The 27,567-nt window shown below is 35.9% G+C and overlaps 1 protein-coding gene across 15 annotated transcripts in view; it reads right to left on the bottom strand.

Moving 5' to 3' along the window:
- Npy2r (neuropeptide Y receptor Y2) overlaps positions 1-27,567 on the bottom strand; it is a 322,146-nt gene that overhangs the window by 8,533 nt on the left and 286,046 nt on the right. The window lies entirely within an intron of this gene.

The raw sequence follows: 27,567 nt of genomic DNA, 5'->3' as shown, positions 1-27,567 counted from the left end.
TCTGTGAAATATTCAAAAGCATGCTTTGATTTCTGTTAGCCATATTCCATATTCTCCAAAATACTAAAGACTCCCCTCAGATGGATAGGCTGTTCAATTCTCTGAGGGTTTTCCAACACCCTAATCATATTGCATTTCTAAGGCATTTTTACACAGTATAATCTGAAATTAATCTTCAACTAATGTCATGCCCAGAGGAGCATAGGAGTTGTTTATAAACCAAAGCAGCTTGGGCTTTTCAATTACCGTGAAACAAAAGTAAATAGGAAATATTCAAGATGTTCTACACAGTTCCACTTAGAATATTTTAATAGATTTAATATTTTTTACCTTATGGAAATATTCCTTGTTCATACAAGTGTATTATGCAACAAGTTCCATGGGTCTTAATATTTGCATGGGTGAGAATGAATTATGACCAATAAGTCATAACTTTTGAAGAGTAGCAGTGGGTTGAACCAACAACCACAAAATCAAATATCCAGGAAGCAGATGAGTATTGTGGTTTAGAGTAATTGCTTTGCAAGATTCAACTAATTTCTCTGACATTGATTGCACAAAATATGTGAAGTGTCACTCAAAAGAAGCATGGTGGGGCTTCTCTTTGAGATCTCTGAGTTGCCAGCATCACTATCACTTTGTGGCAATTATTAAGTAAAAAAAATGGGCTACTTGAACACAAGCTCTGTGATGCTACAATAATCAGTCTGGTAACCAAAATGGCTACCAAGTGGCTAACGAATTGGTGTACGTCACAGATACACTGGACAAAGGGATGGTTCACCTTCCAGACAGGCTAAGCATGACAGTTCAAGAGTTCATGTTGTTCAGAATGACATTCGATTTAAAATGTATGAATTATCTAAGCATGGTGGCATACATCTGCCATTCCAGATAATCAGGAGGCTGAGGCAGACACTCAAATTTGAGGTCAGCCTGGGCAAAAACAGCAAACCCTGTCTAAAAATAAAACAAAACAAAATAAATAAAGCTTATGAATTGTTTTGTTTCCCAAGTTTCCATTTAATGAATGGATTACTAAAATTTGCAGAACGTAAGAACCTCAGATGAGAGGGAGACCACTGTAGATAGAGGGATGAAAGATAAAAAGATGATAGATAGGTAGATAGATAGGTTGATAGATAGATAATCTGTAATCTAGCCAATGGACAATGGACCTCCAATATTTTAGCCTCTGATAATAGTATTTGAAGTTTGGTTAATCTCCTAAAACACCTAAAACACGGGCTGTCCTATTTCCCTACCCACTGATCACTCTTCACAGTACAGAAGTACAAAAGCAATACAGCCAAAAATCAATTGCCAAATGTGTCAGCTTTTCATTGCTGTAACAGATATCTGAGATAATCAACTTATGAAGTGAAAAATTATTCTGACTCATAGTTTTGGAGGTCCCAGTCCATGATCCATTGGCTCTTTTGCTTTGGGGCCTATCGTGAGGTAATATATTATAGTGGAAGTGTGTGGAAGAGAAAAACTTGTTTACCTCATGGTGGTGAAGCAAAAGAGAGAGAGAGAAAGGGTCTAGAATTCTATTATCCCCTTCAAAGACATGCCCACAGTGACCAAAAGATCTCCCTCTAGGCCCCACCTCTACAAGTTTCTTTCATTTCCCAATAGTGCTAAGCTGGAGACTAAGGCTCTCACACATGGGTTTGGGGGAGCACATTTGAGATACAAACTATAGCACCAAGTAAGTAATCTTCTTCCTATTTCTGGTTGAACTGTTGTTCCCAATGAGACTACAGTAAAGGACCTTTTGAATAACTGAATAATTCCCAAAGTTTAAACTAGAGTGAATAAATGTCAGGGAAGCACTTCATTAAAAAAGAGAAAGTTCAATAACTTTGATATGGAAGATCAATTATGATGCATATTTATTAGATACAGTAGATCATGGTATAGATTTCCTTCAGTCTAAATTTATCTTGAGAACAAAGAAACTTCCCCCAGGTATAAATAGTTTCATTGCTATTTCAATTATAAAGTAATTTGTAACCATTATAAAATGCTAGATCAAAAAAAAAAAAAAAGAGCAAAACCAAAACTTACATTATCTTAAACAATACTGTGCAGTAGAGCTTGCTCAGTGATGGAAATGTTCCCTATCTGTGCTGTCCAACACAGTAGCCACCAGACACATGTGACTTTGGGGCACTTAATATGACTATTGCAAGTAAGGACAGAATCTGAAATTTCATTTAATCTTAATTAATTTTTTCTATATAAAATTGAATAGCCATTAAACAACAGTAAATTGTGGATGATGTAAGTCTAAAATTTTATTGCCATCATCAAACTATTGGTGTAAAATTTCGAGATTTTTAACTACCCTACATTTTCAACTTAATATTTCACAGACATCTTTCCATTTCCTTTAATAAATATTTAATTCCTTTAATGGTTGCTAGGCCTAAACTGGATACATATATTCTGATTAGTAATCTTTATTTGACAAAGGTGTGATAAATGATCACATACACATTTCCATATTTCCAGTATACTTACCCAGTTATCTCTTTTTTATATAAATTCCAACAGGGAATGAGAGAGGACTTCTAAATATTTCCTTACACCAAGTTCATATCATGGGGACCTTAACCACAAAGATTACGTTGAGTGAAGAGAAGGCCAAGCATCTTCTTCCATCATAAGGGAAGGAAAATATTTGGGCTATCAGAGTCAACATTAAGTTCAGTATACCATTGCAGTGGCCCAGCAAAGATAATTGAAGTGGTGATTTGGGGGCTCTAGGGAAACTCAAATAAGAAAAAAAAAAAAAAAAAAAAAAAAAGAATGAGCTTATTAGGATTCCTTTGAATTCCTGGGGGAAAGTCCTTTTGGTTTCACTCTGCTGGAAAAATTCTGTTTTAGTTTTTTTTTTTTTTTTTCTTCTTCTTACTTGAGGTCAGGGTTTCCAGAGAGATTATTAAATAAGCTTCAAATCATGCCAACCTGACTCGAATCACAAACAGAACAAAGCAGTATAGTGCAAGTGGAATGTGGAAGCTGATTCCAGGGGGAGAAAAGAAGTAAACCCCACAAGTCAGGACACCAGCTGAAAGGAAGAAATTTGGGGACAGGCGGAAGGACATTGAACCAGAGAAAGAGGGCACCAGGCTCAAGTGAAGCTGTTCTTTGAACTTCAGTAATAGAAAAACTCAAAGAAGCTAATAAAATAATGGGCACTGCTTTAGTTCTTAGGCTAAACAAACACAGAAAGTCTAATAACAAGTCCTGGGTAGAAAATATCAATGATCAAACTAGCTGAACACTTAGTTATGGTGTTTAATATGTATAAAATTGATTTTGTGTTGCTTTATTTAAATTTTCAATAAATGTAGTGATTATTCACCCATCCTTATTACAGAATTAAAGTTTCAAATATATCCCCTTGTAGCAAAAATATAAAACCTAGCTCTCCTGATGATCATTCAGTAAAAATATAGATTCTCAGTATGTCTTAGACGTAGTTCTGACAGGGTCTGTGCCTACTTTTCTATCCGGGCAGGAGGAGGAGTAATAGATTCAACACCTGAACAGATGTGATTGCAGTTGCATCAAATAGACATAAAGAATTATTGATTATTTTTAAAGTCTTCCTCTTTAAAAAATTCAATTTAAAAAAGTCTAACCAAGCTTATCAAGTTTGTTCTGAAGTCTACTTCTTTCTCTGACCTAACCTTGGTTTCTTTGATAATGCGTGGATGAGTAAAGTGTGAATGACCAGGAAATAGTCACCAAATTGTGAATTTCAAAAGGCCAATCTAGATTTTCTTAAAATCTGTTTATGCAGTATGTTATGAAGACAGGTGTCTTATTCAAGAAAAGAAATTAGTCATTCGAAGTAAAATGTATGCTAAATCCTAAAATGGGCATAAATATCATTTGCTATGATTTTTATTTCTATGGATTTGGGATTTTTTATTTTTGTTTTGAATTTTTAATTGCAGATTCAAGGTAATTAAGCAAGATTGTAAGCAACATATGCACATTTTGCTGAGATTTTTATCTTTCTGTGATCATCCAAATGGTTATTGAGACTGGTAAGAAACCAAATCTAAAAAGGTATTTAAATGCAAATTATTCATGGTTCAAATTTTAAGGAAGAACAAAGGAAAGGACATTTTTATGTGGAATTTAGAGTTTAATCGATGCAAATTTTCATTTGATTATCTGAACATGCATAGACCACCAATAGCTAAAGATGAAACATGCACCCTTTCAGAAATTTCAATTTTTTTTAATAAGTGTTTATCCTTGTAGCATATAGAGACATAATTTGATATATATTTTTTTGAATCATACACTCAAAACAAACTTAATTTTTGATTTTCTGAAAGAGTACAAATAAAATCAAAGCTATCTCATTCATGCTAACTTACTATTGATATCTCTTGAGAGAGAGAAGGTGAATGATTTAAATATAAATTTCACAGATTATTTTGGAACTAGTGAAATGGCTTATTCAAAGTAAAAATTTCAGAATGTGAAATGAAGAATACAAACAGAACTGACTTAATGACTCACTGTTCTTTTACTGTACAAAAAATCAGACAAAATCTATATAAATATTTTATTATCTATAATTTCTACAAACGAACCTTTATTGAATATTTAACTTATTAAAGACATTATTAGACATGGTCCTTTTAAAGATAAATTACATGTAGACCTGCTATCAATTCTCATTAATCTATTAAGGGTACATAGATATATTAGTAGGTTTTCCATCACTGTGATACAACACCTAAGATAAACAACTTAAAAGAAGAAATGTATATTTTGACTTATGGTTTCAGTGCATGGTTGCTTGGCGGTGTTGCTTTGGGTCTGTAGTGAAGCAGAACATCATGGCAGGGAGCATGTGGTGGAGCAAAAGCTGCTCACCTTATGGTGCATGGGGGAAGAGAGAGAGAGAGAGAGACAGAGAGACAGAGAGAGACAGAGAGAGAGAGGTGCCAGGGTCCCAGAATTCCTGTTAAGAGCACACTCTTAATGACCTTTCTCCCACTAAGACCCACTGAAATACTATTTCCAGTTTGAAATAGACTTTTCCATTGCATTTACCTGAGATGTGTGGTACTGAGGCAAAGTGATACCCATTACAGAAGAACAATTACATGTGTCAAAGTATAATTTTTGATATTAAAGACATTAATCTCTAACAAAATATGTAGTAAGTATATGTCAAAGACTTCCTTCATTGATTAATAAGAGAATCAGCAATACAACAAAACTAACTCAAAGTAGGATCTCAATGGTGGATATAAATACAGTCAGTCAAAAAAGAATCTTGTCTCATTCCACCATTTTTCATACCCACCCCATACATGTATGATTACATGAATGGTATGAATCCACATTTTGTACAAACATAGAAACAAAATGATATACCTCATTTGTGTACAATGAATCAAAAATGCAGTCTAAAAAATTTTTAAAAAGAATCCTGGATAAGATCGACATGTGTAAAACTGGTAGATATCCTATTATGGAATAAAGTCATAATATGGACTTATGCTTTCTGCCAGGCAGAAATCATTTGTATGTCTGTTCTGCAAAAATCAAACTTAATTGTCAATAAGTTTGCATCATGCAGTATAGAAACTAGGTTCTAATTAATAGTAAATATTAAGTTTAATAAAATAAGTTATCTTTACCTCTCAAGTAAACTGATCTCTGGGCTCCTATGATTATGCTCTAATGTGATATTGAGAACATAGGACTATCAAATTATGATTTCTTTTTGCTGCCTAACAAACCATCCCCAAATTCAGTCCGAATTATTTTATGTTACTCATTGTGAGTCAGAAATTCAGGAAAGGCTTAGCAAGATGGCTCATCTCTGATCCACATGGTATCAACTGGAGAGCTGGGGTTGTGGGTAGGGGAGCTACTGTATTCTATTCTCAGAGGGAATCTTTGAAAAATCAAAGATCTACTCCGTCAATGAATACCCTGGGGCAAAAATACACAGTAAAAATTGAAGGAGAATTTCCAACATCTGCACTTAGGAGAACATGGTGATTGGTACACATGAACAACTTTGAAAGGAGGAAGAATCACACCAGGAGGAAATTTCTACGTCCAGACCATAGGTTTTAAGTTGTATCATAATTTAATTAAAGTAAATAGTACTTACAATTGTTCTTCTAGATAAGAAAACATCATAAGTTTCCCTGGCAGCCAGATCCAATATTTAACTAACACTTTCTCAACACTACTTCCATTGACAGTATTGCTCAGTACTCAGGAAGAACCACGGAGACCTGCATTCTATACATGAATTTATTTCTGAGTAATGCATAGAAGTTGGTCTCAGAAGAACTGTAGCATTATCTTCAATCTGTGCTTCATTCACTATGTGATTTGCAAATGTCATTTAACCTCTCTAAGCCTGTTTCCTCAACTATAAAATAAAATGTACATATTGTAATTGCTAAGCGCACCTGACACTGGAAGTCAGTGAAATCACTTAGTTTTCCCTGACTGAAAAATAAAATTACATATAGTACTTCATACTTTAGAGGCATTAGTTTAAAAGTAGTATATGTTAATCATAAAATTTATTCATTTGGTATTTGATTTGATCCCCCCCTTGTAAAAAGAGTTATTTATATATATCCATATTGTTTATTGCATTAAGTATATACTATACAGTGTATAGGACAAATTAAAATTTCCATAAGGTGCAAAGCCCATGGCTCCCAAATTTTGTACAAGGCACCCTAAGCCATCACAGCAAATTCACAAGTGTTTGTGGGGTATTTTAAATTTTAGAAGAAACTGCAACCATGCTCATCATCTGCTACATAGGACATAAAAGTAAAAAATAAATTAGTTCAATGTCAGCATTAAATTGTGCTACATGCCTTTCCATGACATTGTATCCTTAGGAAAACTTGGTTCATAGTGGTTGCTATGATGAAAACAATTACGTGAAAAGTCAGTGAGGTATAGGAAATGAGAGCAGTAGTGTTCAAATAGACGGCAAGATGTGAGAAGTTACACAGGACACAAAAGGCAACCATACAGCGTGCATGACATTGTTTATTTAAAAATGAAAAAAATTCATATTTTTCTAATTTGCATATGCTATTTTTTTCAAATGACTCTTAACTTTTAGAACATGGATGATTATTACATTTTTAGGACTACCTAGTAAATGGTACTGTCAGTTGCTTCTTTTGACCTAGAAATCATTGTGAAATTTCTGTTCCCAGTCTCAGTTTACGTGAGCTTAATGTTTTGTTCAAGTAGGAAGACACCATTTGACTTAATTGTGTTAATTCTTTAATATGTGACTATCCCAGAAAAAGTCCCCAACCCACTCCAGGGACAGCTACTACTGAGACACTATTTGTAATTTCACAGAAAGAGGGCTTAATAAAGGTGTCCTACTACAGCAAAACCAACAGGGAGCTCCTCCTAGTCAGGAGAGAACAAGGAAAGGAAGAAAGGAAAAGGAAGGAAGGAAAAAGCAAAGGAGGAAGGAGGAAGGAAGGAGGGAAGGAAGGAAAGAAGGAAGGAAGGAAGGAAGGAAGGAAGGAAGGAAGGAAGGAAGGAAGGAAGGAGGGAGGGAGATACGGGTATAAAAAGGAAAGTAGAGAAGGCATACAATAACACAAATTATACATAGTACTTAAACCTCCATTTGTGGACCCAGGTCATAGAAATATGGTAGCTATAAATCTAATAACAATTCAAATATCACTACTAAAATCATTACTAGAAAATCTACACAATAAAATAGAAAATGTTTACTACAGAAAAGTATTTGTTTAAATTCAAGATATGAAGCTCTTATGACCACATATTTTTAGTCATGACTGAAAAAAGACTGAGAGAAAGCATACCCCAAAGTTAACAGTACTTATGCCAATGCAAACTATATTGACTCTTGTTCCTTCATTTTTCTCTTTGATTTTTTTTTTTTTGTCTTTTCTTCTCTTTACTGGTCTTTTTAATTATACAGAACATTAGGATTCTTTTGACAAAATGATAGAAACATGGAATATAATTTGTTCTAATTCATTTCCCAGTACTTCCCTTTTTCCTCCCTTCCTCACTCCCCACTTTCACTTCCTTCTACTGAACTTTCTGCTATTTATTTACAGGCCTTTTTTTTTTTTTTTTTTTTTTTTTTTAATTAGTGTCTGGTGTCTATACATGATGGTGAAATTCACTGGGTATATTCACAGATGTACATAGGAAAGTTAGATCATATTCATTCCACAATTCTTTCCTTATCCCGTCCCCTCTCCCTCCCCTCCTATTCCCTTCAACTACTCCACTGACCTTTCTTCTATTTTTTATCCCCCTCCCTTATTTTGGATTAGTGTCTTCATATTGAAGAAAACATTCAACCTTTGACTTTTGGGGACTGGTTTATTCTACTTAGCATGATAATTTCCACCTCTATCCATTTACCAGAAAATGCCATAATTTTATTCTTCTCTATGACTGGGTCCATTGTGTATACCACCAACAGTGTATAAGTGCATTTTTCCCCACATTCCTGCCAATAGTTATTGTTATTTGAATCCTTGATAATTGCCATTCTGCCTAGAGTGAAAATGAATCTCAAGGTGGTTTCAATTTGCATTTTCCTAATTGCTGGAGATGAACTTTTTAAAATATATTTTTTGACCATTTGTATTTCTTTTTTTGAAAAATGTCTTCAGTTTTTTGCTCATTTATTGATTGGGTTATTTGGTTTTTTGGTCCTAAGTTTTTCTACTTCTTAGTATACTCTGAATATTAATGTTCTAACGAGGAATAGGTGGCAAACAATTCTCCCATTTCATAGGCTCTCTCTTCATGCTCTTAATTGTTTTCTTTGCCGTGAAGAAGCTTTTTAGTTTGATGTTATCCTACTTATTGATTTTTAATTTTATTTCTTGTTCTTTAGGAGCCTTGTTAAGGAAGTCACTTCCAGTGCCAATATGTCAGAGTGTTCAGCCTTCATTTTCTTCTAGCTGTTGCAAGGTTCCTGGTCTAATTCCTAGGTATTTTGATTCACTTTGACTTGAATCTCATTCAGGGTGAGAGATAGGGTTGAATTTCATTCTTCTACCTATGGGTTTTAGTTTTTCTCTAACATATGTTTTGACACCTTTGTCTAGTATCAGTTAACTGTATTTATGTGGGTTTGCCTTTGCGTCCTCTATTCTATTTCATTTGTCTTCATGCCTGTTTTGGTGCCAGTACCATGCTGGTGTCTTTGGTATAGTTCTGCAGGATAATTTGAGGTCCTGCATTGTGATGTCTCTTGCTTTACTTTTCTGGCTAAGGGTTACTTTTGAGATTCTGGGTCTCTTATTTTTCCAAATGGGTTTCATAACTGCTTTTTCTAGTTCTGTGAAGAATGTCATTGGAATTTTTAAAGGAATTGCATCAAATCTGTATACCACTTTTGGTAGTATGGTCATTTGACCATATCAGTTCTACCTATCCAAGAACATGGGAGGCCTTTCTATCTTCTAAGTTTTTCAATTTCTTTCTTTGGTGTTCTGTAGTTTTGATTGTAGAGGTCTTTCACCTCCTTTGTTAGATCACTCACAAGTTTTGCTTTTTTTTTTTTTTTTTTTTGAGGCTATTATGAATTTGATAGTTTTCTAAATTCTTTTTCAGCAGATTCAGTACTGGACTATAGGAACATGTTTGATTTATGAGTGTTGATCTTGAATCTTGCTATATCGTTGAATTTATTTAAGAGCTGTGGAAGTCTTTTGGTGGAATTTTTCAGGGTCTTCTAAATATAGGATCATGTCACATCAGTAAAAAGAGATAATTTGAATTCTTCTTTTCCTGTTTGTATCCTGTAATTTTTTTCCTCTTGCCTGATTGCTCTGGCTAGAGTTTCAAGAACTATATTGACTAGCAGGGGTGAAAGTGGACATCCTTGTCTTGCTTCTGTTTTTAAAGGAAATGCTTTCAGTTTTCTCCATTTAGAATGATGTTGGCCTTGGGTTTGTCATATATAACCTTTACAGTATTGAGGTCTGTTCCTTCTATCCCTCATTTCTATAGTGGTTTAGACATGAATGGGTGCTTTCAGAATATATATTGAAAACATACCACCTGTACACATATATCCATACGGATTACTCCATTTTTATCTAACAAATGTTTAGCTCCTTGTAATATAAGAATCTGTGCTATATATCTCTAACCACGACTATATGTAAATACAACCAAGTTAAAAATAAAATCTTTTAAAGTCTTTTTCTATGAATTATGGATGGTTAATATGCATCAATGGAAGATTATCAATTAAAAAATTAAGACAGGAAGGTCTAAAATGCATCCTCAGCAAAAATAAAAACTTTTCACAATGTTAAATTATACTTTTACTAAATAGATAAGAAAGTGATCTTCCAAATCTAAGAATTGAACTTGGGTAACATTATCTACAATAACTCATATATTTTAATAAAAGTAACCATTTCTCAAGCTTCTTGTTAATTTTTTTCCTTCCATTTGCTTCCTAATCCCTTTCTCAACTCTATCCTGATCTCCTTTGTACCATACACATCCAAATTTTAAGACTGCTTGCTCCGAAAAAATTTAAATATTAAAAATAAGAACACATTTTATAGCACTTTAATTCTTTGTCAAATGCTTTTTCTGCATCTATTGAAATAATCATGTGATTCTTGTCCTTAAATCTATTTATGTGGTGAATTACATTTATTGATTTCCATATGTTGAACCAACATTGCATCCCTGGGATGAAACCCACTTGATTATGCTGTATTATCTTTTTAATGTGTTTTTGTATGTGATTTGCCAATATTTTATTAAGACTTTTTGATTGTGTTCATCAGTGATATTGATCTGGTTTTCTTTCCTTGATGTGTCTTTGTCTTGTTTTAGTATTAGGGTGATTCTGGCTTCATAGAATGAGTTTGACAGTGTTTCCTTCTTTTCTATTTCATGGAATAATTTGAGGGGGTTGGTATTCTTCTTTAAAGGTCTGTTAGAACTTGGCTGAGAATCCATCCAGTCCTGGACGTTTTCTTATTGGAAGGATTTTTATGGCTACTTCAATTATTTTTAATTAAAATTGATCTGTTTAAGTTTTCTAGCTCTTCCTAATTCAGTTTGGGTAGGTCATATGTCTGTAGGAATTTGTTTATGTCTTCAAGATTTTTTTGCTTATTGGAGTATAAATTGTCAAAATGGTTTCTGATAATTCTCTGAATTTCAATAGCATCTGTGGTGATATTTTCTTTCTTACTTAGATTTTGATAACTTGAGTTTCTCCCTTCTTTTTGGGTTAGTTTGACTGAGTTTTATTGATCTTTTTAATTCTTTCCAAAAACCAATTCTTAGTTTTATTGATCCTTTGTATTTTTTTTTATTCTCAATTTCATTTGTTTTAGCTCCCCTTTTAGTTATTTTTTATCGTCTACTGATTTTGGTGTTGGTTTGTTTCTAGGGCCTTGAGATGCAATGTCAAACTATTTATTTATTGTCTTTCTATTTTAATACTGTATGAGCTCAATGCTATGTATGAAATTTCCTCTTAGAACAACCTTCATACTATCCCAGAGATTTTAATATGTTGTATCACTATTCTCATTTATTTCTCATATTTTTTAATTTCTCCCCTGATTTCTTCCAGTATCTATTCATCAATCAGAAGTATATTGTTTAATCTCCAGGTTATAGTAGTTTCTGTTTTTATCTTATCATTGATTTCTAATTTCATTCCATTTGTGATCTGATAGACTGCAAGGTTTATCTCTATTTGTATTATTTCCTTATGCAGTATAAAGTGACCTTCTTTGTCTGTTCTGATTAGTTTTGGCTTGAAATCAACTTTATCTGCTATGAGAAAAGTAATCCCTGCTTGTTTATGAGTCCCATGTGAATGGTATTTCTTTTCCCATTCTTTTACCTTCAGTCTTTGGATGTCTTTGCCTGTGAGGTGAGTATCTTACAGACAGCATATTGTTGAGTCTTGTACTATAATTCAGTCTGCCAACCAATGTCTTTTGATTAGGGAGTTTAGACCATTTACCTCCAGTTTTATTATTGATAGATTATTTTTATTTGGATTAATTTCTAATTTTTAAATTATATTTGATTCACTTTTAATTGACTATTCTAGTATAATTCCTCCCTATGCTGGTTTTCATTTTTATTTTTTATTTCTTCTTCATGAAATATTTCATCGAGTATGTTTTATAGTACAGGCTTTCTAGTAATGAATTATTTTAGCTTCTATTTATCATGGAAGGTCTTTATTTCATCTTCAATTCTGAAGCTTAATTTTGCTGGTTGTAGTTTTTGAAGTTAGCATCCATTTTCTTTCAGAGCTTGGTATATATTTTTCCAAGCCCTCCTGGCTTTTGAGGTGTGGGTTAAGAAATCAGTTGATATACAGATTGGTTTACCTCCAAATGTGACCAATCAATTTTCTCTTGCAGCTCTTAAAATTCTATCTTTTTTCTGTATGTGAGGCATTTTCATTACAATGTGCTTGGAGTGGATCTATTACTGTTTTGTATATTTGAAGTCCTATGTGCTCCTATATCTGAATTTTCTTCTCATTTTCAAGGTCTGGAAAACTTTTTGATATTATTTCATTGAAAAGATTATACATCCTTTAGCTTGTATTTCAGAGGCTTCATCTACCCCAATAATTCTTAAATTTGACCTCTTGTTATACCAGATTTCTTGAATAATCTGTTTATGATCTGTTAACATTCTTTCTTTATGGTTAGCTTTCCTTTCAAGATCATGTACTTTGTCTACCAGTCCTGAGAATCTATTTTCAAAGTGGTCTAATCTGTTGGTGAGGCTTTCCATTGAATTTTTAATTTGATTTGATCATTCTTTCATTTCCTGGATTTCTGTTTTGTTCTTTTTCAGAATATTTATCTCTTTATTGAGGTGATCTTTCACTACCTGTATTTTCTCTCTACTTTTACTCTACATTTTCATGTAGCTCATATAACATTTTAACATGAACTTTCCAAATTCGTTCTCTGACCCTTCCTCTGTGTTGTTGATGGAGTCAGTTGTGAAGCACCATGGACTGTTTGGGATGGTTTGTTTCTTTCATTTTTCATATTATATGTATGTCTACACATCTATTGGGACAGTTCTCACTTCTTTCAAGAAAGGGACTACTATGAACTTCTTTCTCTTAAGAGCCCAGAGTAGGGGGAATATCCAGATAGTGTCATTTTAGTTCATGTGTGAACTCTGCTGATCCTGATATCAACACCACTTTAAGATATACCACAACTATTTACTATAATCACTTCAGACTCAAGCCTTGTACTATTCAACCTAATAAGAAACAAAAACTCAGTGCCATTTTTATCCACTGTTCCTCAAATCTAGGTATAAACTTTTAATAAAGTTTTGGAATAGATTGAAAACAGTTATTAAATTTAGTAAAATTACTATATCCTTAAATCAGAACTAAGAAGAAAGATTGGGCAAAAGAGAGAGAAAGAAAATAAAGGAGAGATAAAAAAGACACAAACGAATAATTCACACCAAGGTAAAAAGGAGGTATGGATTGATGGTTGGTATTTGAAATAGCAGCAGATAATGGAAGTGGATGAGTAGTGGGTAAGAGATGCAAGCATAAACAAGAGCTAGGATAACAAAGATAGAAAGTTTTATTCCAATTAATGCTTTAAACCATTAGATGACATACATCCAAATGAGTTGAAAGTACAAATGTTGGTAACAATTATTGTTCAAGTTAAAGAGTTATTTATATGTTCAAAGTTGATGTTAGAGTTATTTATAGTAAACCACGTCAAGGTAACATAAATTCTTGTTAAATCTTGGTTTGAATTTCACTGGGGTTTGGACTTTTAGAGGATGTCCATCGTTCTTTGCCTGTGAAGTCAGAGTTGTAGGGGAACAGGAGTTAATTCCCTAGTTGCTATGGACCCCCCACCAGCCAGTCTTGTTTGCAAGCTCAGAGACCTGCAGTTGAGTGCTTGGAGGGTGCGGTGTTGTGGGTTGGCTTTTTCTATTGTGTGCAGTAGCTCAGGATGCAGGCTCTGGAGTGTCCCTGTGATTACTCTGGATCACCATGTACCTGCTCCCCTCTACAGGATCCTTTTCATGGTGGAAAAGATTCTGGTGTCTGTCTGTGAGTCCAGGGAACTCTGGTTGTGGGTTTTTCACAGGTGTTCTGAGGTGCAGAAATATTCTCCAGACCAAAGCTGTTATCTGGGGTACATACTGAAGGGACTCGGGTGATTCACCTGGGTTCTTGTTTCTACTGCCCTAGGTTGTGAATGGTGTATGTTGATTTCTTCTGTTAACTACATCTGATGCAAGTTCCTGCCAGTATCCAAACAATGCCCTTTAGCTCACCAGTTGTGATCACAGGTCAGGCTGAGCACTAGTGAAGTCTGGAAGCCACTTCCTATTGCCTAGGCTCTGGTAGTTTTCTGCCTTAACTAATCTCTTTCTGGCTATTTTTGTGAATGTCTTCAGCTTAAGGTTCCTGGGTTACTTGGGAAACTTACCCTAGTAACTTCTATCTGCTAAAAGGCTTTCTGTCACAATCTTGGAACTGGGTCTCTAAGTCACTGGTTATTCAGGCAGCTTCCCTCTAGTATGCGCATGATCCCAGGGACAGTTCCTAGGCTTCCCACTGTGCCACCCTCAATGTCAGTGGCCAGGACTGGTGAGGTCCTGGTGAGTCCATTTTCCCCTGCTGGGGGCCTAAGTTGCTTTGTTACACTGTCTCCAAGTTTGGTGGATGGTGCAGTTTTCCACCCTCACCTGGATCATGGAAGCTGAGCAGGGCACTGGATATGATGCACTTCCCAGAACAGGTCTGCACCACCCCACTTCCCTTGTTCAAAGTTAGGGGGAAGGGGAGGGGAATTTCAGCAATTTTTGACTAGTAGTGGTCCTACTAGAGATTCTTTCTGGCCAGATTCCTAAGAGGTCCCACTGCAGGGGACTTCCCTCTGGTTTAATCTGTAGCTTTCTGGGCATGGTGTTGATTTAAGGGAGGATCGGTTGACTCTGACCTCCACCAGATGGCCTTGGACCCCAGCTCAGGTTTCTCTCCATGATTTGGTTTTAACGCGTTTGCCCTTTTGTAAGGACCCTGCCTGTCATGCTTTAAATTTTGTCTTTCAAAATGTTTTTAAGTGAGTGAATTTAGGAATTATTCTGCTCTCTCTTTCTCTTTCTGTTGCCCCTCCCCCTTCCTTCTTCCCTGGTTCAAGTTTGGTGTTACTCTGCGCTTATTTTCTACTCTGGTAACCTGATTCCAAGTCTCTCCATTTCCCATACTTTCTTATATTGAGTCTTAGAACATTTATTTTGTTATCCACCTCTCAATACTGCTTTTTCTTCACTGCCTCTTTCCTATGCTGTGAGATCAGGACTAGTGTGTTCTGATCCCATCTGCCATCTTTTTTTGAAGCCCCTAAATTTTCTTTTAAACTTTACTATTTTAAGTAATGAAAATACACAATTTGTTTTAGCAGGAGTGGTTCTAGAACTCAATTCATTATCCGTATAATTCATATCTCTACAAAAAAAAAAAAAGAGAGAATTGAGATTTCACTGTACCATTCACGCAATTCTATTTCTGTTGCCTAGATTAGCTCTTTTGAATTGAGGTCCATATTAGAATCACATGTGGTACTTTATAAATGTGCAGATGATAGAATTACCCCTGCTCCAGAGATTAACCCCTGCTTCAGTAGATCTGAATGGAACTCAAGTTACCCATATGTGATTCTGTTACTTCATCCTTGCCATTCTTGTTTAAGAATAATTTTGATGAGGAAAAGTTTATCTGGGGCTCACTGTTTTCAGAAATCTCAGTCTATAGCTAGTCAAATCCATTGATCTGGGCCCAAGGTGAGACAAAACATAATGAAAGAGGACCCTGTGGAGGAAAGTCCCTCAGATCATGGCAGGGTCAGGAAGCAAAGAAAAGGAAGGAGGAAGGGGCCAGAGGGAAAATTCACACTTCCTGGGAACAATCCCACCTCCTCCAGCCATGCCTCACTTGCCTATAGTTACCACCCAGAAAGTTCATTAGAATTAGGATAGACTAATTAGGTTACAGCTCTCATAATCTAATCATTCCACCTCAAGCATTTCTGCATTAATATAAGAGCTTTGTTGAAGGGGGAGAGTCTCATATTCAAACCATAGCATATCCTTAGCACTGAAAAAAAGTTGAGGCAAAGTTATGTTAGCATATGTCCATTCTCTTCACTACCTTTCTTTCTACTATCCATGACTTTTAAAAGTTTAAAGGGTAAGTTATATTAATTTTCTTTGGTGTTTTATCCTCTCTCTCTACACCCATTTTAACCTACTCTCAGGGAAGCTTCAGAGGTAATTCATAGTGGGATGTCAGTAGTCAACAGTGGAGAAAATTTGAAGCAGAAAAAAGTGAAGCAGAGAGAAAAATGTTCCAACTCTGGAATGCCAGTGTGTAAAGGGGCATAATTTTGTTGCAGTTTCTATTTTTGTATTTCAGTAGCAGAATCTTTTAAGTTTCAGAAAAACCATACTATCATGCATGGGTAATGCATTTATGACTTTTTTGTTGAATTCTTAGAAACAATTACTACAAACTTCAATTTAATCATTTAACATCTACATCACGCTTGAATAAAAATTTCATTTTCTGGGACTCATTCCACACTTTATCATCACTCAATTATTTTCTGAACACTAATAACTATGAGCAAATCTTATAGAATTTTATAACTGTTAGCAACTCTGTCCTCTAGAATCTTTTTGTGATTTACTCTCTTTTGTGGCATTATAAAAAATAGCTATATTAAGGCTTTTGACTGATTCATTCATCTTGGTCTTGGTTTGCTAGCACATCCAAATCTGATAAAGAAATTGTTATGTGTGGAGATGCCAATTACTTAATTAAATTTCCCTGAAACAGAAAACACATACAGAAAATATAAATAATGCCTTCTGTTAAGCAAATGACATATGTCATTAGTAGGTTAATATTAATAAATATAATTTTAAGACTATATTTAAATAAGAATAGTGGAGAAGACAGAAATATAGAATGTTATTTTGTAAACTAGGGCTGTGTTTGCCAAACTGTAATGCTAGGGTTCCCTTCATTGGGTCATCTGGGGTCCTCATAACAATGCTTATTTCAGGACTTTACCCTGAACACTAAGGCCAAAGACTCTCCTAGGGTGAGACATGCAACCTGCAATTATAAACCCCCTCCCCCCCGCTTAATTACATATATACCTGCATTCAGTCAGCATTTATATAGGTTAACAGGCCAATGAATGGAGGGATTAATATGAATGAAAGAGAAAATTTTATTAGAATTATTCAAAGTAATATTTTGTGTTCCTCAGAATTTTGTCTTAGTCCATTTTTTGTTGTTACTAAAAAGAAAAACAACTAGGACTGGATTATTAATAAAGAATAGAGATCTATTTGGCTCATGATTTTGGAAACTGGAAAGGCCAAGAGCATATGCAGGCATCTGCTGGCATCTGGGGAGGGCCTTCTTGCTGCATTATATTATGGCAGAGGATGGCACATTGTGAGACAGAGAAAAATGGGGGGATTTGAGACAGACCCCCTGTGAAATTAGAAGCAACTTCCTGGTAACTACTTTTCTGCATCCAGTACTTCCTCATACTGAGAATGGAAGCCGAGGGTCTGTCCCTGGCCCTATGAGGCACCAGGGAACCTGAGACTGACCTACTTCTGATTAAAGCCAGGTGTGGTGATGCATACCTGTAATCACAGTGACTCAGGAGGCTGAGGCAAGAGGATCTCAGGTTAGGGATTAACAAAACCTACCTAAATCCACATGCTCATATCCCCCATCTTTTGTCCCATAGAGCCCCCTCTTCCTTAGAAATCACTGCCAGTTTTAACCATGTTGCTCAAGGGCAAGACTCATGCTCCTGACATGGCTCCTCAAAACTGAAACTGGGGAGGAGAAACTTTATCACCTGTCACATGCCACTAAAACTGAAGAGACAGGTTGGCCAGAAAAATAGGCTTATTCACAGCCATGTTTGAGGAAGATAGAGGAGACCTTTTGCTTTCTTAAATCTCCAACTTCAGGGACTCAGGAACACCAAAAACTTTTATAAAAGAAACAGAGGAAATATATGTGTGTAGATTAGCTAAGCTCTCTTAATCAGAAACCTGTCAGTCCCTGGCATCTGTTTTGGGGAGGGAGGCCTCAACCTCCATTCTCAGTGTGAGGAAGTAAGGAATGCAAAGCAGAAAAGCAGTTACGACAAAGTTCCTTCTAATTTTAAAGGGGGGTTGTTTCAAATTAAGCTAGATCAGGTTGCCAATAATGCTATCATGGGGCCTCCCCTCAATGTCCTCTGGCTCTAATTATCTCCCAAAGGTCCCACCTCAAAGTGCCATTGTCACAGGACAGTGGGGAACTGAGGCTCCAAGAATTGGTTTTTGTGCTCCCATGAAAGAAAATTTAAAGTGTAGGCATGAAAATTCAAAGAAAAAATTTTATTATGACTGAAAGTAAAGTTAGGTTCAAGCAAAGAACACTCTTGAGAGAGTAGGTCATCTCCAAGCAGAGACAACAAAGGAAATAGTACTGTTTCCAAATTTATTGCTGTTTGATGCTTTCCTTGAGAACTGGAGTCCACCTTCTGTACTCTTTGCCAATCAACTCCTCCTTCACACAGGTGGTGGAGTTTTTGATCCTAGTGGGGCCTCTTTGGAACAGTCGTGGTGGCCATCCTATTCAGGGGTAAGCTTCATCTACAAAATAATCTTATGCTAATGTTGGTATTGGGGTCAGTGACCAGACAGAATTTACCATAGTACCTCTGAGCTACTAGGAAATTTCTCTTCTGGAATACATTGAGAAACTTATGGGCATAAAGCCTAATTTTGCATTGACCCCAATAAGATAGGGGCCAGTAAGATAGGACAAGATAGAACAAGAGATTGTCCAATAAGCTAGGACAAGAGATAGTCCTATTGATCTTTTTTTCTTGACAAACTTCTCATTTGGCTCCCTTTGTTCCCACCTGTTTATCCTCAAGGTTTGTGCACCTATTAATTTCCTATAAGTTATTTGATTATTCATTTGCCTTAAAAGTAATTTAAAGAAAACTGATGACCCCGCCATGTTATTGGTTTGCATTCCATTGCTCATTACTAACTACTACTAAATAAATACAATTAACATGCAAAACTGGGGATTAAATGTCTGATGTATGAACTTTGGGGAACATATTCAAACTGTAGTATTATCCAATGTAAATTCCTAGGGATATAATTCTTTGATTAATTAAGTCTTATTTTCTCTAGGAAATATTATCTTACCATACTAAACAGGTCAAATGTCCCTATCAGAAAGCTGTTAACCCCTTATGTATGTCTTTGACACTTGTAGTGCTTTCAATGTTACATTTTTATGTGGTTATTTTATATCTCGATGAGCACCTATCTCCCTTGAGACCATGAGGACAGGGGCTGTGTTTGTTTCCCACACCACTTTAGTACCAGCATCTGCCATAATGTCTCTTACATATAGATATCAATGAGTGTTCTTATACATTTGTATGTGCTGAAAAGGTTAGCAAAAGACCGTTCATCTTTGAAGTATTCTTTTTATCAACTGGTTAACCTATGGATGCACAAACTATTAGAAAGTATCTTCTCCCTTCCTAGTCATCTGTCTTTAATTTTCTATTCTTGGCTTCATTACTACCTTACCCAGTTAATTTTCACTTCTTGTAGAACACCTAACAGGTCTTGCTTTCCTTTCTTTACCTCCTTTTAAAAGCACAAGCCATCTTTTCCAGTTGCTAAGGAAAGTAGATACTTCTATGACTCAAGGGTACAAATCCTGTCACACCTCCTTGGATTCCATTCCTCAGCTGAGCCCTTTTTTCTAAAGTCAATCCTCTTAATAATGGCTCACACATCTAACAGAAGCAACTGTGATTAGGTGTGACTAGACTATAGTTAGCCTGGATTTAAAGATTTCTCAGTCCACTCATTAGACATTCAGTTCTGGGCAAATTACTTGTGCAAGTTCTCTGAACCTTATATCCTCATCTGTGGAACAGAGTTAAAAAAAAAAAATAACCTATAAAGTTTGTGAGGTATTGCATAGCCAGAGGCTAGGACTAAAACCTATGATGAAGGACATTTACTTCAGAGTAAGCTCAGAACAAATATCAGTTATTATTGTCGAATAGACCTCTTGCCTTCTTCCACATGTCGGATCTTAGTTAACACCTGCACTTACAGTCCCTTCCCATTTTATCTTTACTCTCAAACACCACATTTGTTACTTATGACTCTGTCCTCACTGTATTCCACTCTTACCTACTGAAAGTGAACCTGAAAAGATATTCCAGTTGATTGTAATTCTACAATGGATTGTTGTCCACTGCAGACAAACACTAGGCCTCTCTCTTTTCTAACCTACACCTACACCTCTCTTCTCCAATTCTAGATTTTAGATCTAAAAAAGACTCATTGGCCTGGAGTGAGGAGTTGAAATCATTTATTCTCACACTATCTTTAGTCCTAAAATCTGTGCTATTCTTAAAGTCTGGTAGAACCGCAAATTACATTTCCTAGATTTTGGTGACTCACAGATGTATATTTGGAACAATGGTAGAGTACAGAACTTAGAAATAATGTAAAAACTACTTTTGGAATATTCCATCTTTAATATATGTGAGATATTAAATCAATTATTTTTAAGAATAAAACACACAAAAATTACATCCAATGCAGACTAGAAATGGTTTGTTTCAGAAAATTATCAGAAATACCAAGATCAAGAACATTCAATGGGGTACTACAAATTGCTCTAAGTGAGAATTGGGATGACCATAAGCAAGTTTCTAGTCTTTACAATATCTTCATCAATATATATTCATCTGAAATCAGACAGATGGTAATCTTATACCTTGCTTCTCCTATAATTTCAAATAGAACTGTCATCTTCTTAGAGCTCTGGAAGGTTTTAAAAAATACAAAATATCAAACTTTCTGTGCCTTCTTAAATATAGAATCACAATTTTCATCAACAGGTCAGATTACCAAGGGAAAACTGTGTTAATCTCCAACAGCTGTCTTGAATACAATAATAACCCTGTTTGAAAAATAGTACTTGTGATCCCAAATTACAATTTGATGATTAAGAGAAAATAGACCTGAGGGAACATTGATGTCTTTAACTTACAGGAAAATACCATAATATCAGTACACTGAAGTGTGAGATGAAAGATAACAAATGTCACCAGAACATACATTCATAGAATGATGCTTTGCATAAATTAATTATGCATACAGTAGTGACTTTAAAATTTATCATACATAAATGATTACTGGAAACTATATTGCCCTTAAAATAACCAAACAACCTTTTTATTAGCAAGGGTTTATGGTATAGTGTATGTGCAATTATGTTTTCACCAGTCATTGGAGTAAGAATTATAGTCCACACTTAAAATCTGGTTAAAGAGCAGACATATGAAAAATAATTAAGCTGTAATGTTATAAGAGTAGCATTATAAATCTGCAAGCCACACAGATATAGTTCAGGGAAGTGAAGTGCATGGTTAATTTTCTCTAGAATAGTTGAGAACTAGAGATGATATCCAAGCAAGAATTTGGAGGGTGAGAAGAGTTAGCCAGTTGGTCACAAGAAGTTTTTCTTCTTTTTTTTTTTTTTTATACAGGCATAAAACTACTGAATTCTCTTTTCTTCCTGAAAGTAGACAATGTGATTATGAAATTTATCTTTCACCTAGATTTATGGTGCTTAAGTTTACATTGCTATGCATTTATTAAAAATCTGGGAAAATTGTCATGTTAGTTTGAAGAAGTGCGAAGGAAAGAAAAGTCTTCCAATTAGATTTTTCCAAGATGTAATGGGAGTTAAGTTTAGGTTGCAAGGGGCAAAGTTTGTTTGGCTAGAGGATGCATGAACTTCTCTCCAGAAGACTATTGTATACTACTGGACAAATGATGTGCTATCTTATGGTCCTCCTTCACTTCTTTAACTGAAAATGAGATGTGGTGCTGGAGCTATATTAAACAAAGAAGAATTCACTTGGAAAAGTATTAAAACCCACGACCTTTGCCCTCCCCCAACACTTTTTCTGGGAAAATGTATCTTCATTTATTTCTTTTCGTTCCTCTTCTCTGTTGTCTCATGTTACGGGTTTCCTTAAACACAAAGGAGCTCCATCTTTCCCAGTTGAGTATATAGTGCATTAGTTATCTTTCTGTTACTGTAACGAGATACCTGAAATAACCAACTTAAAAGAGGAAAGTTAATTTTGACTCCCAGTGTTGGAAGTTTCAAACAATGATTGGTCTTCCTCATTGCTTTTGGACTGGTGCAGGCAGCACATCATGGCAGAAATGAGGAAGATGCTCACCTCATGGAGGCTAAGAAGCAAAGAGAAATAGAAAATGAGATTGGAGTCCCACAGTCCCCTTCAAGGGCACATCCTCAATCACCTGCCTTAGCTTGAGGTCCCACCTCTGAAAGGTTCCACCACCTTCCAATAGCACCACAGACTGGTGACCAAACCTTCAACTCATGGGCTTCTGGGGAAGGACACTTATTCAAACCACAGAAGACAGCTATCTACTTAGGAAGCAATAAAAAAGATAACTTTAAAAGTCCTTTCCAGCAAGTTCTGTGAAAATTAAGAGACAGTTGTTCTTTTGTTCTTTTTTACAAATAAAATTCAAATTATACAAATGTAATAAAGTTTACGAATTAAAAATATATAGTGGGAAACAAAATCAAACAATAACCATTTGTAATTGTTTTTTGTGTAATAATGAAAGTCAATATAGGAAAAGGAAACGCCAGTGTGATTATTTGCCCCCAGGTAAGAGGCTTGAATATTGATCCACCTGACTTTTCACTTCACTAATGTAGATGCAACCCCATATGTTAAAGTTCTAAAAGAGCATACAGGTAAATTACAAGTAAATTGCCATTGATATTTTGCAATCCTGGCTTATGTTATTGAATAAATTCTAGGGTTAATTATGCACAGAATTTTTAAACATTTTTCCAGTTTCACTTTCTTTTGTGCATGTAAGTTCAAACATTTACTTAAAAAAAACTCAATATAGTTCCCAAGAAAAGACAGAAATGTGTGACAATATATCATTTTCCCTATCTGTCTCCTCCCCACCAGTACAGTCTGGGAAGTGGAGGCAGGATACAGCCAAAAGTGGAAGGAAGGTTGTGTTGCCAGTTTGTTCTGAGTGATCAGTCATTCACTAATCTTTTTAATATTACAAAATATGTTTTCAATGCACCGTTCTCAAAAGTTAGAAATTGAATACCCATGTTCTTTACCCTTATAAGGAAATAATACCTGAATACCTCTAATCCACCATTAACGACTAGAGTCATTCTTGAATCTTCTTAGCACATTTTTTACCAGTAAGTAGCACCTTGTAGGTGCACTTTCCCTATAACTTAAAACAATTTTAAAATTTTATGCTAAGTCAAATGCTAGCCATGCAATTCTTACATAGTCTGAACTGTTTGTTTTGTTTTGTTTTGTTTTTCACATAAGGGAGTTTATTAAGCAAACAGAGTGTCTCCCTGCAGGGTAAGAGAGAAAATGAGAGGAAAAGAGAAAAGAGAAAGGAAAGAGAAAGGGCGTGTGCTAGAGAGAATGGAAAGCCAGGAGGATAGAGAAAAGTGAGGAGGATAAACAGAAGGATGGGAAAAGATGGCGGGGAGGCTATAGTAAGCAGTTGAATTCCGCCAGGCTAACAGGGAACCAATATCGGAGAAGGATACTTGCAAGCTGACTGATGAACCAATAGCTAGCCAGGATGTTCACAGATTGACAAGTGGTTGGGAGGTGGGGAAAATGACTGCACTGGAAAGGTCAGGCAGAGCAGTTTTATACATTACATTCCCCCGTTTCTGTTTTTATAAGAAAATGTTTTGTTCTCCAGTTCTTTCTGAAGCCCTCTCTCTCCTTCCTGCCTAAGTGACTGGGATTGGTTTTGCAGGTGAGATGTAAAAAGTCCATTCTCCTTCCAGACTTCCAAAGGCAGATGGTTTTCATGGACTTCATTTCCTTGATTTGACTGATTCCCTATTTCTACCCTAACTGCCTGTCCCCAATTCTGACTTCATTTACCCCTCTAATTCTAGGAACTCCTTTGCTGTAAGGAAAGGGGGTTGATGACCTCTCTGGCTTCTTCAAGCTGAAAGGGGGCAGCGTGGGACAAGCAGTTTGGAGTTCCCTTTTTAGAAATCGGGTAAATTGAGGGGTCCATGGTAGAAGTCCGGTTGGGGAAGAGCAGGTTGTAAAGGCATCTGGGGATGGGTGCTTCTATGAGGGAAGAACAAAAAGACATGAGTACTGAAATGAGATTGATACAATATAAATGTTGCAGAATCTGGAACATGCCAATGCATATCATAAAGATGACAGAAGTCAATAATTCCTCACCAGGGGGTGGAAGAACTGAGAAGTTGTTCCCATAACAAGGCCTAGCAAAGGCTGAAGAGGACAAGGCCTTTATTTGGGAACTTTAACATTGTCTAGGTTATCAGGAATGTAAACACAACATTTAGTAGAGATACTAGCAAACATAGATTAAGCCTACCTGTGTCTGTAGGCCTTAAACTGACTAAAAACTTCTGACTCTGGCAGTTTCTTTTGATAGTTATTAAGCACATTTGCCTAAGAATCTCTCTTTTGTAGCTTTTAGTCTTTATTCTAGTGGGCTAACACAAGTGTACATCTTAAGTTACATTTAAGTATATTTCTTTTAAATGCCCAAGAATGGCTATATTTTGGTTTTAACTATTTTGCCAGGTGTTTAAGATCAAGCTGGTCAAAGTGACCAGTTCCTGTCTATTAAAGAGTCAGCTAAGTTCCCACAGGGGTCACTCATAGAGAACTTAAGAGCAGTTCCTTAGCTCCATTAGTGCCATTGGTTAGGCAGGGTCTTCTCGATGAGGTGACTCCCCTTGGAAGCATTAGGGGTGTCTCCCTTTTTTCCATGACTCTCCTCTGCAGCACGTGCACTGAGTGGCTTTTCCTCTAGTGGCCTCATCAATCTCCTTGGTCAGGAGGTTGTGTGACCCAGAGTTGCAAAGCTCCTTGGAGAAGTCCTCTTGTTCCCTGGGTTCAGGCTGACTTTGAGGGCAAGACCCAAATATGGACTTTTCTTGACCTCTGTATTTAATCTCAATCTCTAAATTTGATCTTAACCATCAAGCAAGTCAGTCTCACCAGTCACAAAGTAAGAGTACTGGGCTTTAACTTCAATGCCTATAACTTTACAGTTATTTACCCCCTTTTATCTAATTGGGGTTTACATTGTACAGTGTTTGCTCTTGAAGCAGCACTTTTGCAAAATATTGATCAGGCAACAATTAGAGTTTACAAGGAAAATACAAAATGGAATCACCAACAGTAAAACATTCAGTTTGTGCAATAGCTATCTTGAATTTTGGCTGAGTTCCCGTTTGAGATCACAGGAATCTTTACAACGAACATCAGACTTTTGAACACAACTTTAAATGAGTTAAAGTCTGGCTTACTTTGGAGTCATTCTGACGTGCAGCAGAGTTGTGAGGCAGAGCCTTATCTCAGGTAAGGCGGGGCTTTTCCTAAAGCTAATTTTTTCCTCTTTTGCCATGACCAGCATGACCAAATTCTCAAGTTCAGTGAGGGGCAAAGGAATATTAGAAAGTAAAGGTTTATAAACACAGATTTTGAAGATTAAACTGAGATCAGATGGAACTCTGTTCTCTGATGGAAATGCAGATCTAAAGAGTTATGTCAGCAATATTTATATATGTGCAATGTTAGGTTCTAAAGTTACTGTAAGGTAGGCAGGAACAAGAGAAGGGAGCTGATGAAACACTGGTTATCTAGTAAAAGAATTCCTTCCTGCCCAAGAGCTGTGTGCCTGAGATCAATGTACTGCCACAGCAGTTAGGCATCTTGTGCCCCTGCACAGGAGCACTCCCAGGCACCAGGCATGCCACAGCCATGAGGTCATTAGAGACCCCAATCTCAGTCACTGTTGTCCCATTTTTGCTACTGCACTTTACACTCTTTCTTAAATGTCATTTTAAGAAGTTTACATATATAGACTCCTGAGCCTATATGAACATTAGTTAACACAATTTAACATTATATCTAAAACATGAATTAAAGAAAGGCTGAGAGAGCTTTTAAGTTTCTTTTTCTGTGGCAAAGTGATAAAATGCTTTCATGCTTAACCTTTAAACAAATCAGGCTCTCAATAACTTTTAGAAATACATTTAACAAATTTTACATATACCCTATTGATGACAGGTCCTATAACAGAACATTAAATGAAAGGTTTAGCATTACAGACAAGTTTAATTTGGAGAATAGCAGCTTGATAAATCTTCTGCTTTAAAGGCTTGTATACCTGGAAAATATGAGCACATTTAATATACAAAGAATAATGTTTTTAAGTATGTTACTCCATGGAATAACTTTGTAAATTAATTAGATGTCGCTAACAAACACATTTGGGTAATCCCATACATGTTGACTCTAATTCATTCATCTTATTGTATAAAAACCAAGATACACAAGTGTACTGACAGTATTTGCCATCTCTTTCCTGTTGAAGAAAAGTTCTAGAAAAATTGATGTTAGACATTTTATAAACATCAATATTTTATTAGTGTGACCACGTAGAGACTTGTGAGTTAATTTTAAAGACATTTTACTTCTATTAGTTTACCCAATTTAAATTGAACCTTTTTAAGTCACATGAATTAAAAATATTTGGATCCATTTTTAAAATTTTAATTTTTATGCACGCTTATATTTAACACAAAAGCAAAGGCCTTGTAGTATTTATCTCCATTGCAACGTAACAGATGTTCAAAAATAACTCTAGAGTTGGATAAAAAGAATTGATCAAAAATCATTAACCTAGGTATGTAGGATCAAAATTGTGAGCTCGAAAATATAGCATTTAAGAAAAACAAAAGTTCTAGAAGAAAAATGATAATGGTCATTAATTATAGCATGAGAAAATGAGAAGGCGAGAAAAGGTGAAAGGAAGAAAAATATTCTGAGTTGTAGGCCAGGAGAAATTTAAAATGGACACTTTTTTTTCCCTTGGGTTTGAAACTGGTCTCCCACTGCGCCTTCCTCCAGAAGGAAAGGGAAGTCGGCAAGCCAGATTGGTAACTTCGGGATAAGGATTGGCTGTAAGGGCTGGGTTGATCGGGCTGGGGTGCGAAGCGGGGCTGGGCATGCGCCGTGGCTGGACAAGGCGTTGCCGCCCCCTCCACACCTGGGGCACCTCCTGACCAGGCTTCCTCCCCCTCCCCCCCCCTCCATTTATATTTCAATGTAAGCCTTGACTGAGATCTGAATCTGAAAGGCACTAAAATGTTCTAGCAGAAAATTGTCAAACAATTATCTCCCACTACTTGTGGGGAATGGGGCTGCTTATATTATATGGGGATGCCGGGGAAGATGGAGAAGCAGGGTCTGGAGGCGCTTGAGCCTGCAGGAAGAGCCA

This window comes from Sciurus carolinensis, chromosome 10 (assembly GCF_902686445.1).
Source record: "Sciurus carolinensis chromosome 10, mSciCar1.2, whole genome shotgun sequence".
In the NCBI taxonomy this organism is placed as follows: Eukaryota; Metazoa; Chordata; class Mammalia; order Rodentia; family Sciuridae; genus Sciurus; species Sciurus carolinensis.
Note: the sequence above shows the minus strand (reverse complement) of the source record. Positions and strands in the feature narration are given on the sequence as shown.